Genomic DNA, 12480 nt, shown 5'->3' on the forward strand with positions numbered 1-12480 from the left:
TAAAGATATGTACGAAAAATAGTTATCTTTTAAAGGTAAATTTGAAATTATTAAATTTGTGGTAATATCAAAATTTCCCCAAAATTTATTTATATTTTTAAGAAAAATATTCTACTTAGATAGGTTATGTGTTTATTTTCAAATAGTTTTAGTAGAAATTCAAAAAACATAGCTGCTGTGTTTATAAAACAGTAATTTGCAAATCATAACAAATAAATGATTAAATTTTTTATTTTTGACCGAAAACAGAAAGCTCAAAATCATGTATTGCTAATATAATGAATTGATAGTTTTGAAATACACATATCATAAGATGAGATGAGGCTATTGTTAGATAGGGGATAAGACGGATCAGGATACACGAAAAATTCAGGGTATCCAGATCCGTAATTTTAGTATCCGGATACGTATCCGCGCCTTCCGGATCCGGATATGTATATGTGCCTTTCGGATCTGAGTATTAGGGTCTGACTGGTTCAAACGCAGCGGTTGCGGTTGCGGGAGTTTGTGGATGCGGACGGTTGCGGTTTCTAACGGTTTAAGAGATTTGTACGACTGGTACTGCGGTTAAAAATTGGTGCGTTTGCGGATGACTTATGACTGGTTAACTACCAAATGCGGTAACAGTCAAATAATAAATTAACAATATTTACATTTAATATAATTATAAAAATACAAAAAAATCATAAAATTATAATAAATATTAAATTTATATTTAGAAAGTTATAATTTTAATTTTTGAAAATTTATTGAAATTGTTTTTATTATAAAATTTTATAATATTAATTAAAATATAATAGATATATTTTAATATTTTCATAATTTCAATTTTAATTTTTTTACTAAATATTTTTACTTTTGAATATATATTGTTTTAAAAAAAAGAAAAAAAATTTACCCTCCCGCAACCGCCCGCAATCGCAAACGCTAGCTGGAGCCAGCTTTATGAGATTCGGAGCGGTTTGAAGCGGTTTAGAGCGATTTGAGTGATTGTTGCAAACCGCCGACAACTGCTACCAACCGCAAAAGCTGCGTTTGCGGGTGGTAGCGGGAAAACCAGTCGCCCCTTTAGTCTAAATATTGTAATACCCATGAGTATCCAAATCCGGATTCGGATCCGTAAAAATTTAAAAATTAAATTTTTAAAGAAATTAAAATACTAAAATTATAAAAATAATATATAAATTAAATATATATATATATATATACAAATTTATAAAAATATATAATTAAGATTACAAAAATTTAAATATAACATTATAATACTAATTTATGTAAAAATATTAACATATCAACTATAATTATTAATAAAATTCAAATAATAATATATTTAATAAATCCGGTTCTTGATATCCGAACTTAAAAATTGTGATATGTGGATTTGGATTTGATATTTACCATCCGGATTTCGACCATCCCGAATATCCTATTTTTGGAGTGGATCCGGATATCGAATAAAAGTCCCAACCCAATAATTAGATCATGTTTTTATTGTTAGACAATAAAAATGTATAACCAGAGAAAAAAAAATTTTGGTCAAATATAACCGGAGAACATGTGTTTACAATGTCAAAAGGAATCATGTAGCTGGATCCTCTAGAACCACAAGAATCTCAAAGCTCTACTATATATATAGTGGTGTGTCCACGCGAGCTCACGGGTTATTTGATATTTGTGTTATTGATTATTTTTCACTTTGGTTTATTTGTTGTAAAAATTAACATGTTCGTAATGATTTTGCGTAAGTATGATTTAGCTATTGAAATGTTTCAGTAGTGGATATGAATCTATCTATTACACGAATTATCTTTGGTGAGAGCTGTTAATGCTGAATAATTTAAAATTAGCCTGGTTGTGAATTAAACGTCAATAATTTAGGTAAAAACTTGTTAAAAATGAGAAGTTGAACTATAAGATTTATGAAGTTGTAAGTACACAAAAGATTTAAAAACTATCACTTTTTATTAAATTTAGAAACTCACGCAAAAAAAAACGCTCTCTCTTTCGAAAAGCGATGGCGACGGCGATTGTGTATTAGGGTTGAATGGGTCGTCAACGGTGAGATCCAGGGAGTCTTTGGGCTATCGAGGGTCTTCAATGGATAGATCATCAGCATCAGTGTGTTTTTGGGAATCGATGGAAGCAAAAGGAAGTTTCTGCAGGGCAATATCTTTCAGATCTCGTAAGAGATTTGAGAAATCAAGGGAAGTTTTGGGGTCTAAGGATTATTGGCTCTTTCATCTGTCAAATTAAGGATATTCAGGATATGATTTTCGTTCTGTTTAAAACGAAATCCACGATGATTACTAACGAGTTTGGGGAGATTCTTCATCGCTACATTTACATGGGGTTTAGGAAAGCTTTAAAATTTCATCAGTTTTATTTTGGGGATGAGTTCCAGAACCTAACTGCTGTGAAGCTGGAGGAAAATGATAAGTTGCAGAAAGTGTTAGAAGAGATTAAAGAGGAAGATAAAGACATAGAGGATGCTGAGGGTAAGGAAGTAAATGTTGGTCTTGCGGGGATAGGGTCCCTCAAACCCCAAATCCAGTTCTTTCAAAGCTTAATGTTTATGGAATTACAGGTTACTGAAGAAGAGTTAAGTGAGCAGACAGAGGGCTCTGGTTGTTTCGTTTTTAGTTTTTTAATAAGCTCATTGAGAAGTTTTAGTTACTTTATCCTTGTTATCTCATGGCTTCATGGTTTGATTTTTTTACCTCTGAGATCTCTTTATACGATCTTGATTTGGAATAAAAATGGCTTTTTTGGTTTCTGGTATTACTATGTTTTGGTGTTCAAATCCAATGAGGTAATTTCGAAATCTATGGAGCTGGAAGGTGGTATAGATGAGCATATTGAGAATGAGAATGTGGAGAATGGTATTGCTTTGGCTAAAAGCATCTATTTGATTATTGGTTTCAAATTTATTTGGCATTATGTTGGCCATTTTGGTTTTATATGGTTTGATTATCAAATTGTCTTTTGGAATAAAGTTGGCTCTATTGGTGTTTATTGTATTTGTGTGGATTTTCCTTGGATATGGAAGTTTGAATGCAATGTCATGAATTGGTATTGTATATGCTGGATGGAAGGAGCTTGGTCTGTGCGTGGGTATCAGAGTGGTGGGAGTATGATAGTGCTCCTCAATAAGGTTTTATTACAGAGCCGGTCTTTGGTCTCATCAAACCAAAGGCTGTTTCAGTTTGGATGCAGGGAACAAGATCGGATCAACTTTCCATTTTATTTGGCTTTTTGGCATTATTATGGATGCATTCTATACATGTACTCTATCAAAGCGTACAACTGGTGTTATAAAGGACAAGCTTTATTTGTGATTATATTGATGGAGCTGTGGTGTCATATAGAGTTTAACTTACTTCAAAAATCACGTTTTGGGATACGAGGTTGCTTGGAATGGAGGTCATGTGGTTTTAATGTTCAGATTAGTGTCAAGATTGGTCTTTTCCTAATCATGTTGATAGTAGCAAGGGCTAAGTTTTTTCCTTCGTCTCAAGTTCTTGTACGTTATGTGTCTTCTGTAAAAAATGATAATGGTAAATATGGGAAAAATGAATTTTTAAATTTTTCTTGGAGTACAGTGAAATGGTTCAGGGCACAAAGAAAGGATACTAGGTGGTTTGTGGAAATAGGGTACCATTACACCCGGCGATTTGGCTCTTCAGAGCGAATGAAGAACAAATTTTTTATATGAGAATATTAAGTTGGAATTGCCGAGGAATGGGTAGTAAGTGGACTATAAGTTATCTAAGCGAGATAAGGCATAAACATAAACCGGACTTTCTATTTTTAGCAGAAACAAAGCAAGACTCAGAGTTTGTCCAAAAATTTCAGGCGCACTTTGGTTATGATAATTTGGTCACAGTGGATCCAATGGGTAGAAGTGGAGGATTAGCGTTTTTTTACAATAGTGAGTATCAGGTGAAGGTATTATATTCTAGTAACCGAATGATTGATGTGGAAGCAGAAGCTCTAGGCAAGAAGGTGTATCTTACTTTTGTATATGGGGATCCAGTTCAACAAATGAGGGAACAAGTATGGGAGCGCTTAACTAGATATGGTCTGGCGAGATCCGAACCCTGGTTCATTATCGGTGATCTAAATGAGATTACTGGAAATCATGAAAAAGAAGGAGAATCTATAAGGAGTGCAGATTCATTTATTCCTTTTAATAATATGATACGAAATAGTGGCTTATTAGAATTTCTGGCTCGCGGAAATAAATTGTCATGGCAAGGGAAAAGAGGAAAAGGGAAAGGGGCGGTGATGGTCCGATGTCGTTTGGATCGCGCTTTAGCAAATGAATAGTGACATACGTTATTTCCTTGCTCTTTTACAGAATACCTGGGGATGGTGGCCTCTGATCATCGGCCGGTGGTGGCTTATCTAGACGACAAAGTTTCCAGGAGGAAAGGACAATTTCAGTTTGATAAAAGATGGATTGGACAACCGGGCCTACTGGATTCGATTACAATGGGTTGGGCAGAATCCAACGACGCAGGAGTAGAAGGGAGAACAGAGGGTATTGTGGAAAAATTAGTAATTGTCGCCATGAAATTGCTAAATGGCGGAAAAATAATCCACCTTATGGGAAAGAAAAAATAAATGAGTTACAACAAGCGCTTGAAGAAGTCCAAACAGATAATGCCAGGTCACAAGAGGATATTTTAGAGGTGTCTAGGAAATTACAAGAGGCATATAAGGATGAAGAAGACTACTGGCACCAGAAAAGTAGGAACATGTGGTACTCATCTGGGGATCTCAACACAAAATTTTATCGCGCTTTGACCAAGCAAAGACGGGTTCGTAATAGAATTGTTGGTTTACATGATGTTGATGGAAATTGGATTACAGAGGATAATGGTGTGGAAAAGGTGGCAATAGATTATTTCGAAGATCTTTGTAGTACAACTTCCCCATCAGAATTTGATAGTTTTCTGGCAGAGGTTACACCCAGAATTACTCCTCAGATGAATCAGCGATTATTGCGGCTAGCGACGGAGGAGGAGGTCAAAGAGGCGTTGTTTATGATGCATCCCGAAAAGGCACCAGGACCAGACGGCATGACCGCCCTTTTTTCCAACACTCCTGGCATATTATTAAGAATGATTTGGTAGAAATGGTCAATAATTTTTTGGTTTCGGGAAAAATGGATGCAAGATTAAATATTACTAATATTTGTATGATTCCAAAGACGGGGAGACCCACAAGGATGACAGAGCTCAGACCAATCTGTCTATGTAATGTGGGATATAAAATTATTTCGAAGGTTTTGTGTCAGCGGTTGAAAATTTATCTTCCCTTACTTATATCTGAAACTCAATCGGCATTCGTAGCAGGACGGTTAATCTCGGATAATATTCTCATCGCTCAGGAAATGTTCCACGGACAACGGACCAATAAAGCATGTCGAGGAAAGTATATGGCAATTAAAACATACATGAGCAAAGCGTATGATAGGGTGGAATGGGACTTTATTAAGGCCTTATTGCAGAAAATGGGTTTTGTTCTACATTGGATCAAATTGATGATGGAATGTATTTCCTCGGTTCAATATCAGGTTCTTATAAATGGCCAATCACGTGGTCTCATTGTTCCACATAGAGGCTTACGTCAAGCAGATCCTTTATCACCGTATTTATTTATTCTCTGCACTGAGGCTTTGATTACAAATATAAAAAAGGCAGAGAGAGGGAAACAACTAACGGGAATGAAAGTGGCTAGAGCGTGCCCATCGATATCTCATTTGCTTTTTGCGGATAATAGTCTATTCTTCTGCAAAGCTCAAAAGGAAGAGTGTCAAACCATCCTCAGGATTTTAAAGGAATATGAGGTAGTTTCAGGGCAGCTAATAAATTTTGATAAGTCTTCAATTCAATTTGGACATAAAATCGAAGAATCCGTCAGACAGGAATTAAGGGATATTTTGGGCATTCAGAATCTTGGAGGAATGGGATCCTACCTTGGTTTACCAGAAAACTTGGGGGATCAAAGATCCAAGTTTTTAGCTTTGTACAAGATCGCTTAAACAATAGAGTTAATGGGTGGACTTTTAAATTTTTCACAAAAGGCGGAAAGGAAGTGATCATTAAATCAGTGATTACGGCTTTACCGAATCATACAATGTCTTGCTATCGGTTACCTAAGGCAACTGTGAAAAAATTGACGAGCGCGGTCTCACAATTCTGGTGGAGTCCGGGGGGAAGTACAAGAGGTATGCACTGGAAATCATGGGACAAGGTATGTGTAGACAAGGATGAAGGCGGTTTGGGGTTTAAAGACATCACTGATTTCAACACAGCGATGCTTGGTAAGCAGTTATGGCGTCTGGTAGAGAAGCCAAACACTTTATTCTCTCGTGTCTTCAAAGGGCGGTATTTCAGAAATGCTTCACCTTTGGAACCGATTCGTTCATACTCTCCGTCATATGGCTGGCGGAGTATTGTTTCTGCTAGATCTCTGGTAAGCAAATGACTAATTAAACGGGTTGGATCAGGTTCTTCTATTTCTGTATGGAATGATCTATGGCTCCCAACCACTCGTCCGAGACCAGCAAATAAAAATCAACACAATTTATATCCGGACCTCAAAGTGGAGTCTCTCATAGACTCTACCTCACACACTTGGAATTCACAGGCAATTCGGGCTTTGGTGGATCCACAGGATGCAAAACTTATAGAAAGCATACCATTGAGCAGGACTCAGAGGATAGATAGAGATGGATGGCACTTCACAAAGAATGGAAAATATACGGTCAAATCAGGATATCAGGTCGAACGGATTTATCCAAATAGAGAAAGGCCACCATTATTAATTGGTCCCACTGTAGATGTTCTGAAGGCTAACTGCTGGAAAATACGTTGCCCACCAAAGTTAAAACATTTCCTATGGCAATTAGTGACATGATGTATAGCAGTAAAGAAGAACTTACATGCAAGGGGGATACAAGGAGATATTTGTTGTGGAAGATGTGGAGCCCATGAGGAATCCATAAACCATGTATTTTTTGAATGCCCTACAGCAATTCAGGTTTGGGCGCTACAGATACCATCAAACCCAGCTATCTTTCCGACAAGTGCTCTCTTCACAAATTTGGATCATCTGTTCTGGAGAGTTGTTCCGCAGATGGAAGATCATCAGTTTGCATGGATACTATGGTATATCTGGAAAGTTAGGAATAATAAAGTTTTCAGTAATCTGGACATTGATCATTTGGATACAATTAAATTGACAGAAACAGAATCAACACTATGGGCTGAGGCACAGATTTTGAATGAGCAGAGGACAGTACCACAAATAGCAGATACGACCCTGCTGTCAATTCCAGGAAGATGGTGTTTTGTGGATGGCTCATGGAAAGAGGGTGATACTTTTTCAGGACAAGGTTGGTACAGCACTTTAGAAGGATTCGATGGATTATTGGGGGCAAGGAATGTTCGGGCTAGTCTCTCTCCCCTTCATGCGGAGATGGAAGCGCTACTCTGGGCAATGGTATGTATGAGGAATTTACGTCAATTTCAGGTCAAGTTTGCAACGGATTGTTCTCGATTGGTGAAGATGGTTTCTGAACCAGAAGAATGGCCAGCTTTTGCAAATTATTTGGAAGATGTCAAGAACCTGAAAGAGAGTTTCACCCGATCAGAGATTATCTATGTACCACGGACGCAAAATACAAAGGCGGATAGAATAGCACGCAGTGTTAGGAAGCAGCCGTCTTTCATCGTTCACATGGATATAGATCACCCGGTTTGGTTTACAGAGTCAGTATGAGTCTGTATAAGTCGATGACAAAAAAAAAAAAACTCACACAAAACTAAATCTTTCAATGTGTTTCTCTTAATGTTACATCTCTTCGTGAGAACTCTTTATATAAGACTAAGCTACTTATTAACCTAATAGTAATAAGGAAACATAGATCCTAAGCTTGATATGTTTTCCTTTTTTTCTTAACCCACAAACTTCACTTTAATGAATTAACTTTCTCCTCCAGTTATTTGGAATTATCCAACATTCTCCCTCTTAATTCCAACTTGAATCTCGGGTATGTTGATCTTCTGAACTCTGGTGAACTTGCGCATTTCTTCGAATTTGATCCTCGCCAACAGTTTAGTGAGTATGTCTGCCTTCTGCTCCACTCCAGGTACGTGTTTAACTTCGATCAAGTCAAACTCCATACATTCTCGAATGAAGTGGTACTTCGAGAGTATGTGCTTGTTTCTTCCATGAAACACTGGGTTCTTAGTGAGGGCAATCACTGACTTGTTGTCAATCTTCAACACGACTTTCTTGTCTTCTTTTTTCATGATCTCAGCTATTAACTCCTTTAAACATATTGCTTGTTTTGCGGCTTCCATAGCTGCCATGAACTCTGCCTAACATGAAGAGAGTGCTACGGTGGGTTGCTTACACGATGTCCATGTGATCGGAGATATTCCAAGGTAGAACATAAACCCTGTAGTGCTTTTTCCATCATCAACGTCTATGTTATGGCTTCTGTCACTGTAACATGTAATCTCTGTTGTTCCATTTCGCTTGAAGAAGAGACCGTACTCAGTGGTGCCCTTTATATATCGCAACAGATGCTTCACGGCTTGCTCATGGCTCTCTCTTGGACTTTGTATATATCTACTCAATACACTAACCGAGAATGCAAAGTCTGGTCGAGTATGAAGAAGATACCTTAAGCATCCTATGGTGCTTTAATACGATGTTGCATCAATCTCAGGCTCCTCCTCTGCCTTCGATTTTTTCAAACTCGTGTTCATCGGAACGTGAGTATAGTTACATGACTCCATCTTCGTCTTGACAAGTATACCTTGTGCGTATCCTCCTTGCTTGATTTGAATGCCATCAGCTCCCTGCGTTACTTCTATACCAAGATAGTAAGTAAGCTTCCTGAGATCTGACGTCTCAAATCTTCTTGACATATCATCTTTGAATTGCTTGATAACATTGAGTGATGTCCCTATTACAAACAAGTCATCGACCTATATAGCTATGATCATAAGCTCCCCCTTCTCTTTCTTTTGATATAACGCATGTTCCTTGGTGCACTTCGTGAACTCCATCTCTTGAGAACACAGCCGAGTTTGATGTTCCAAGCTCTCAGAGCTTCACGCAAACCGTATAGAGCCTTGCTGAGTTTGTCTATGTGATTCTCTTTACCTTTCTCTTCAAAACCTTCTGGCTGAGTTACATATACATTCTCGTTTAAGTCTCCGTTTAGGAACGCAGTTTTCACATCTAAGTGATGGATCTCTAATCCATTGGTCGCTGCCAAAGCTAAGAGTAGTCATATGGTCTCTATCCGAGCAACTGGTGCAAATACTTTTTCGAAGTCTATACCTTGTTGTTGCACGTAATATTTTGCGACTAGTCTTGCTTTGTATTTGATCACCGTTCCATCTACATTCCTTTTGATCTTATAAACCCAATTTAAACCTATCGGTTTCACACCTGCCAGCTTCTTGACGAGCTTCCAGGTCTTGTTTTTGATGATATATTTGATCTTTGCCTTCATTGCATTGTATCGCTGCAGCTTGTATGTAACTTTTTTGTTCACCATCTATGGTGAGCAAGAGTCTGCCACCTTCAACTTCAGTGACTAGGATGTAATCATCAAACCGCTTTGGTTTTCTGATGTTACGGCCATATCTCGATGTTACATGCTGGTCTTGGTTTGCATCGTTGTTCTCTGCTACTTGCTCTTGTTCACCAGCGTCTACAGCTTCTTCTTCTTCGTTATTGTTTTGCTCTTTGTGGTGTTGGTGATTTTGAGGCTCATCACCATCTCCTTCTTTGTAACATCAATATGAGGAAGTTTAAATTATCCTGGTTCTTCGTCCACATTTTTTGATAGTGTAGACTAATCCCATATTTTTTTTCTCGTCAAAGATTACATCTCTATTAACAAATACCTTCTTCGAGACCGGATCATAGAGCCTGTAAGCTTTTGTGTCGGGCTTTGTGCCTAGGTTTATCACCATCCTATAATGATCATCCAGCTTCTTGAGATGAGGACCGTTGATTTTTTTCGAAAGCTACACATCCAAAGACCCTTATATGCTCAGTGTTCGGTTTCTTAACATACAAACCTTCGTATGGAGTGTTGTTTTCCAAAGCCATTGTAGCGATGCGGTTTATGAGATACGTTGAATGACGTACTGTTTCTCCCCATAGTTGATTAGATATCTTCGTAGCTTTCACCAAACTTCTCGTCATCTCCATTAGTGTTCTATTTCTTCTCTCGGCCACAACGTTTTGTTGTTGCGGTGTATACGGTGCGGTGAGATGTCTAGTTACACTGTTTTCTTCACAAAAACGAATGAACTCAAAAGATGTGAACTCTCCTCCTCTATCGGTGCAAAAAAGTCTTGAGTTTTAGCTTCATTTGATTCTTCACGTACTCCTTGAACTTTTTGAACCGATCGAACGCTTCACTCTTCTCTCCTAGCAGCATCGTCCACATATATTTTTAGTAATCATCAAATAAAACGAATACATATCTGTTGTTTGCTGGTGTGTGATGCTCGATACTTTGCTTTAGGCGGGAAAGACTTCCGAGTTTGCTTCCCAACTAAGCAGGCGCTGCACACATCTTTCTCGTTTATCACCTGTGGCATCCCTACTACCATCTCCTTGTCTACCATATTCTTCATGACTCCAAAGTTCACACGTCCTAGCAGCACATACCACGTCCATGTAACATCAGTTTCTCGTATTTGAAGACACTTCGGATATTCAACCTCCATTAGCGTCTTGTAAAATCGGTTTGGTGAGCTTGAGACTTGTACCAATAGCCTTCCACGGAGATCTTTCAGCATCAGTAAGTCTTCTCTCATATTAACCTCACAACCCATCTCGGTTGCTTGTCCAAGACATATGATATTGTGTTTAAGACTTGGGATGTAGTAGATATCTTTAAGTGCTCTTCACTCTCTTGTTTTTCCGATGAACCTGATCGAACCATTCCCAACAATCTCGACGTCTGATCCATCACCAAATTTGACTTTACCTCTCACACTTTCGTCTAGCTTTGAGAAGAACTCTCTATTGCATGTCATATGGTTACTTGCAGCATTGTGAAGATACCATATACTCATATTTCCATCACATTCGTCAAATCTTTTAGGAAACACTCTTTCTTCGTTGAAGAACACAACTTCGTGCATGTATAATGCATCTGCCTCTTGTGTCTCCGTAAGATTTGTTTCTTCTCTCGGTCGTGTAGGACAATGTGACACAAAGTGTCCCATCTTTAGCATTTGACCTTAGAGTAGTCCTTTCTGGTCTTGTCTGAAGCTTCTCCTCCTTTGTTATGACCATCATAGCAATTTGGTGATTTTCACGCAGAACAGTCTGACGACTGTTCCTAGTCGAGCGGAACAACTCGAGTGCATGTTCCAACGGCAGAGATTTTTGAGGAAACTACAACTTATTTCGGGATTTGCCTTAATCTCTCTATTTTCTCTCCCAGCCGCCTGTGGCTTTGATATATCTTTTTTTTTGTCTCTCCTGAATATACTACGCTATTTTGGAGAAGAAACCAGACGTTAGAGTTGGAGATTTGAGATTTTGCTACTTTGTAAAGGGAGAAGGCCATCTCTCTCGATTTAGAGAAAAACCCCCTGAACCCTATTACTTTATTTCAGTCATATTTCATGTTGCTTTATATTTATGTTTCTGTGTTTTCTTGTTTCATGGCTGAGTAGTCAGCTTGCTTAGTCTAGGGTGTTAGATCCGTGAGCTTGACATAAATAAGTTATAAATCGATTGTCTTCATTCACTGTTGTTCTTAAGGCTTGCATCAAGTTAACCACTTAGTGTCTGATTCTAGGTTTAATCTATTCATCAAAAATGTTATAGGTTGCTAGACATAACTTAAATGAGCATCATATCCCTAACCTAGCGAAAGTAGATGTTAGGGTGTTTTGTGAACATATCGGACTTGATCTTAATGTTTGTCATCGCATCTCAGTCCAAACGACAGTTTAGGTACTGAGATCGATTGACAAAAGGTGAAGCACCACGATAGTGGGCTGATCTATCTTAAGTGATCCGAGTTCTAGACTGGTCTTTAATCGAACTTGAATAATTGTTTGGCTCACACTTGTTTAACACCCGACCAAACCACCCTAGGCTAGCATTTTAATCATCTGAAATCTTTAATTAATCTTATTACTTGTTTGTTACGAAACCTTAATCTCAAAGCCCCATCATTGTTTTAGCTAAGTATTGATCCCATAAAGATAAAGTGTAATCGTTGGTCTCTGTGGATTCGATCCTAAAGTGCTACGTCGACATACCATTCGATTGTGGTAGTGTGCACATTAGGTTAATTGGTGTGCGTATACACGTAATATCAATCGCCAAAACCACCTTAGCAGCTGTATAAATTACTTATCTACTCTGATATTAACCATCACTCATTGAATTGTTTGAGTGTGATCATTGTATGTTGTC

The sequence above is a fragment of the Brassica napus genome, chromosome A9 (genome assembly GCF_020379485.1).
Source record: "Brassica napus cultivar Da-Ae chromosome A9, Da-Ae, whole genome shotgun sequence".
Classification (NCBI taxonomy): Eukaryota; Viridiplantae; Streptophyta; class Magnoliopsida; order Brassicales; family Brassicaceae; genus Brassica; species Brassica napus.